Here is a 6,686-nt window from a genome sequence, read left to right as displayed (position 1 = left end):
ATAGATCTTGTGAAGTTTCCACTTCTTGATATTCTTCATCTTCATAGTCTATGTAGGATAATTTCTTCTCACCGAATTTATTTCCTTAAATATACTTTCTATTACAATTAAAAGGTAGTCCCTTTTCTCTTCTTTCATCCATTTTCTAATGAAACAACCTTGTTAGTTTATGAAAGGGGGACCAATTTTCTCGATAGTTATTAGTTAGCATTTTCTAGTCATCATATTTTTACTTTCAACTTTCCTTTCCAGACTGAAAGCATACTCTAGAGATTTAGGTTCAAAGGGACACACCTAGAGTCAGATTACTTCCTTTAAATTTCCCGCAAATAAGTCTAATAAGTTTTCCTCTGGAATATTCTTTACTTTGAGAATCAACTTTTGGAATTGTTAAATGTGCTCTATAATTAGACTTATTTGTTAAAGTTACCAATTGACTAAAGAATGTGTTTCTCTTAATATCCCCTTAATGTGCTATCAATTCCTCTATAAATATGGAACAATATATAACATAATCCATTTTTTTCTTTCACAAACCAATTGAAACCATATTTGTTGATCTTGTTCTAAAACCTTTGACGCAATATTTACCTTTTGTAAGAATGCCACTTGGTGTATATCAAAAGATTGCTCCATATGAAATATCCATGTTACAGGATCATTACCATCAAATTTCCTCATGTCAATCTAAGGAATGTGGTAGTTCCTTGGTGCTAACATAAAGCCCTGATGATGTGGATCTTGGATTGAAAATTCATGATTATGGTTATATGACTCAAAATTTGTGTTATCCAATTGTGATAGCATACTCCCCATATGAGAGTGAATATAAAAAATATGATTATCTTTATGTTCGCGATTTCCATGTATCTCAACATCCCTTTTAGGAATCCTTTCCAAGAGAAGTTTTTCCATGGAAATCATAAATTTTTGTATTTCATCCTTATTTTCATCCATCTTATTTTCTATTAATTTCTTATTTTAATTAATATTCTTTTCTATTCCTTCCTTATTTTCATTCATCTTCTTTTCTATTTCTTCCTTATTTTCATTCCTCTTCTTTTCCATTTCTCTTTTAATATTTTCTTGAGAACCCAAGTAGTTTACCTATTTCAACATAATACCATTTATTTCGTTGACTTTCTTCTCTAATTGAGATGACCTTAATTCTAAGTCTTCACTTTCTTCACGAGTCAAGGATGGTATTTCACTAGATTTAATTGGTGTAGTATATTTCTTTGTAATGCATATTGGAAAATAATAATATCCCTCCTCTTTATTACAACCAAGAAAAAGGGGGGTGGGCACCTTCTAATGAACAATTAGGTCACTAGCAAGTTATGTATCTTAATTTGGACAATATCAGAATGACTGAAGTTTAATTGATATAGGTTTGAGATTTGAGGCCTTCTAGATATGAAAAATTGTTCTACAATTCTTTGCCATGTAGTTTCTGCAATTCCATAGGTGTGAACTAAATCTGATTTGCCAATTGAAATTTATAGTAACTTTCCAAAAATTTGTTGATTTTTTACCTGTTCCCATGTGAAAAATTGTATAGCATGCCACTGTCTAATTATTGAAATATAATACTGTCACTTTTACTTGAATTACATTATATTTCTCCTAAAATTCTTGAAGAATTTATAGTCTAAAAATTTCCAAATAAGAATATATAGAAAAAATACCAAGTTGACCTATTTAAAATTTAATTCATAAATGCTTCGTAGGGTATAACTCCAAAAGTATAGAAAACCAAATTATGAAAATGGAACCAAATATTCCTTGATATTTCTCCTTAAAATGGTCCAAGTTACAATTTATGAATCCTTACATAAAATAAGTTATAGGAAAAATTCCAACCTGACTTGTTTGAGATTCAATTCTGGAGCATCATCCTTCTTGTCTATTATAAGTTGATCCCTCTTATCTTGAATCATGGCCTCATAGGCTACTAATTTGATCCATCTTATATTGAATCATCACCCCATAGGCTACTTGAGATGGGATTTTTTAAATCTATTCAACACACTTACACATAAATCTTGTACACATAGCTTGTTTGTAATCTTAATGGCCCCAAAATCATAATTTTAACCAACAAAAATAAATGATAATAGTAGATAATAAATACTAAACATATCCATAATGATATATATATATATATATATATATATATATGTTACTCCATACCATAACAACTTCTCTCTTTCTTGTTTACCTTTCCCCTTTTCCTTTAATTGTTTTTCTTATATTTTTTATATTCTCTTATTTCTATCTCATTTTTTTTATTATTTTTTAATTATATATAGCTTTCAGAATTCTAATATAATTATCAATAATTATTATGTGGATAGTAGGAATTTAAACTCCATGAAATATTATCTCTAGGGTGTCATTTTTTCATTTTACTTAAATTGATTAATTAAAGAAAATGTCATATAAATAACTATGATATGAAGTGAATTATCATTTCTTGGGCTTGTGGTATTGATAAATCATGGTATTGGCCAATGGTATTATAACAAAGTATATTTAGAAATTAAAAATATTCATGGTAAAGTGGGAGTAAATGTCCATCCTTAAAAATCTCATGCTTACGAATTTTGTTCCATATCTATATAATAATAATAATAATAATAATAATAATAATAATAATAATAATAATAATAATAATAATAATAAAATTTTAATTTAGTTAATTTTTATGATTTTTTTAATTATGATACAGTAAGTGTTTTGATATAATAAGTGGATCAATGTCTATTATCATTCACTTAATTTATATAATTCTGTGAATTATATCATAGTTATAAATTTATCTCAAAAATATCTCTCAGCAGTGATCAAATTTGAAGGGTTGGTATTAATTTAATTTGGAAGGGAATATATTCATCTAACCCTTCAAAGATGAAAAGTTAAACAAAAATGTACTTCTATTGACAAGCATGTATTAAATAATCCCTTCATAAAAAAATTTCCAAACTGAAATAGCGTCCTAAATCATTAAAATTTAAAATTAAGACCAACCCTATTCATGTGTATTTCGTCTTTTATAACTTGTAGCTTATGATATCAATTAAATCCACGCCTAGACCATGTCCCTTTACCCTTGCTCCATTACCCTTGCAAACACCAAGTTTGATTTGATTGAATTTGGTTTCGAGTTTACTAGATTAAAACTCATGAAACCCATTTTACAAATCAAGTCTCAAAATGTCAGGTAAAGGGGAAATCCCACCAAGATTGGATTCCTTCTTCAGTTACAACAGAAGTTAGGATTATATTGGTAAACTTCAAAAGATTGCAACTTGAAGTCCAACATAAAAGTTCATGGGCAATTATTGGAAACTTCCTACAAATATATTTTCATAGATATTTTTTCTTCTTAGGTCATTAGATAGTGAACCTTTTGTTGAGAATGCAGCAAGAAAATTGTAATTGGACTTTTGCTTGGTCAAAATAGAGAAAATTCGAATTTCCTTTTTTGCAAAAATCTTGGAGGTAGTTAATTGAGGTGACATGGAAATTTTCACTCCATTAACTCAGTTAATTCAAACTAGGGAAGCTTGAGTTCAAATCAGTATGATTGATTTCTAATTTGTAGCAATATATTTCAGTAAAATTGAGTTATGGTCAGTTAAACTAGTAACTATTGATGGAACTAGTGGAAGGTCAAGTTGTGGAAGAGTAACTTCAACCACACATAGCGATCAATCAATAAACCCAAAATAACTGATGCATGTAGAGAATTCGAGTTACCCAGTTTAGATGGAGATTTCAAGGCAGTGTACTATAAGTTGTAGTCTATTCTGAAGTGTACAAGAGGATGAGCCTAGATGAAATGCGCAATCCAATTCAGGGAATTTCCTAAATAATAGGGGCTAATTTCCTCAAGGAACAACGCAAGGAAATAGGAGCTTGGAGAGCTTTAAAATTGGCTAACTATTGGCTGAAGTCATTTAGTTAGGCAAAGGGATAGACTATACACTTGTAGGTTGTGCACAGGCTTGAGAAACATATATTTCATCTATATTCTTTGATTAATGCAATATAGATAGGAAGTGGTTATGAACAATTGCTTTCCCTTAGATAAATCTCTGTGCATGTGTGATAATTCTTCTTGCATGTTTATGATTTTTGTTTTTTATCATGAATTGAATTTTGCGGAATAATGGAGTAGCTTTGAGTCTTCTGTTTTAGTAAATTTCATGAGCAGTTTCATATCTACACAATAATTTTTACATGGTATCAGAGCAAGATTCAAAGTAGAGAAGAAATTTCAAAGTTTTTATTACAGGACGATCAGATTTGTAGGATCAATTCTTTATAGCTAAAAGGATGGATTTCTATGGACTAAGACTCGAGTATGCCATTGAGGGAAGCTCGAATTATATTTATTGGAAGGAATGCATGGAGATAGTGTTGGAAGACAATGGATTGAAGGAATTTATCGATAATGACATCCTGAAACAAGTAGAAGTTGATACTCAGGATCTAGTGGAATGGAAGTAGTGTGTAGCTAAGGAAATAAGACTCATACTAGAGGGATTACAAGATCATATTGTCTCAAATATCCATGGGAAAGAGACTCTGTATGCAATGTGGAAAGCGTTGATATATTTTTTTCCAAAATAGTAGTGACCACAGGAAGCTGGTGCTCAAGGATAAACTTTGAAATATCAAGATGCAGAAGAACGATACTATTTTGAAGTACCTTACCAGGTTCACACAATGCCGTGGTGAACTTGGTCAAGTTTTTGTTACTTTTGAAAAATATGATTTGGTAAGCCTAGCCCTTTCAGGCCTTCCCAGGAGTTGGTACAACTACCCAGATTCGGTGAATGGGAGGGAGAAACTATAAGATTGGGAACGTTGTTGGAATTATCATGTGCATGGATCTAGCTAACTGATGTTTCCATTGGTTCATTATGGTAGTTGGCTCATGTTGGAATTGATGTCAACCCTATGTAGTCTAGTTATTATGTTGATTCCTTCCTTGTACCATGCTTGCAAATAGTTGAGTTGGCATTGAGTTGGTTATGTTGGTATTGATGTCAACCCTTGATGTTAGTCTTTGATGATGTATCTTTATGGTAGTATGGTGTTCATGTAGGTGTTGCTATGTTGCCTTGTGTTGCCTTGTGTTGGATTGATGATGATGTTATGGGAGATTACCATGGTATAGGAGTCCTTGGTATTTACATAACCAAGGTATTTGTCTATGGTATTATTTTGGAGATTACCATTATATAGGAGTCCTTGGTATTGACATAACCATGGTATTTTCTTGTGGTATTGGTTTGGAGATCGCCATGGTACAAGTATCCTTGGTATTGACATAACCAAGCTATTTTCCCATGGTATTGGTTTGGATATTACCATGGTACGGATGTCCTGAGTATTGGCATAACCATGGTATTTTCCTATGGTATTCACATGGATAATTGTTGAGGATATTTTGGTTTTTACATATGTGGAAAAAAAAGGTCCTCCAATGATGTGAACACCTTTAGTGCACAAGTAGTGGTGATAATAGCTTGATTTTGTCAACTTTGTGTACCCTTAATCCCAATCCAAAAGTTCATTTCATCCTACATGTTTTATATTCTACATTTTGGAGCTTGTTGATGGTTGGTTCAGCATGAGAGTGAATTAGTGAAGGCTGCATAGAGAAGGAATTCTTTTGAATTAGTTGAGAGTGTAGAATCTTCAGCGTATCAGTGAAAATGGATGCATAGTGAGAATATCTGAAGCATGTTGTGGAATAAATCAGATTCGTAGCTCCTGTAGAAAATATTTTTTGGATAGTTTTGCATGCTTATAGATAGTGTTTTTTTTAGTGATTTGATGCTACACTATGGCCACTATTTGCTGGAGTTGATATAATGTCATTTGTGGTGTTTTTGATTGATTTTTTGATGGTGTCTTACTGTTGGAGATTGTATTTCAAAGCTGAATTGGTTTGAGCTTAAATTCTTGGAATCCAGTGTGAGAATATATGAAATGATGTCTGAATAGAGTAGAGGAGCATTGATTTCATGGGTGTGGAGTAGTGATTGTAAATTTTCAGTGAAAGGAACAATTTCTCCATCTAATTAGAGTTGGATAGTCCAATTGAAGTTGGGCGAGGATCGTTGATTATGGTGGCTTTCAACGGATTTTAGTCCGTAGTTTCGTGTGAAAACATAGTTTTCCAAGCTGATTAGTATAATCGAGTCTCTAGGATGATTTGTGTTGGCCAATAGTATATGAGGCCAAGTCTCCTAGTTGATTGGAATCATCAATTTATGTAAAAATACTATAATTTCTTAATATAATATTCAAAGAAACGCAACAATAGCAAGGGTGGTTTTTTTCCCAGTGAAGGGTTTTCCACCAAATATCTTGTGTCTCTTGTGTAATGGTTTTTTTTGTTGTATTTGATGGTAATGTTACTCTCATGGTTGTTTGATTTAACTACTTACATTTTTATATTCATGTGATGATATAATATGTTGTTTGTTATATGCATGATTCAGTAATTGAAGTTTTGAGTGGTAAAATTTTTAAGAAGATCATACTACTGATTCACCCCCCGCCCCTTTAGTAGTGCTCAAGGTTTCCAACAATTGGAAGAAAATTGGGGCTCTTGGTTGCTCCTTGATCGATGGAGAGTAGATCTAGGGTTTGTTTGAGAAAAGATT

This window comes from Pinus tabuliformis, chromosome 4_1, assembly GCF_031772625.1.
Source record: "Pinus tabuliformis cultivar Carrire ecotype Pingquan chromosome 4_1, CPIR1, whole genome shotgun sequence".
NCBI lineage: Eukaryota > Viridiplantae > Streptophyta > Pinopsida > Pinales > Pinaceae > Pinus > Pinus tabuliformis.
Note: the sequence above shows the minus strand (reverse complement) of the source record.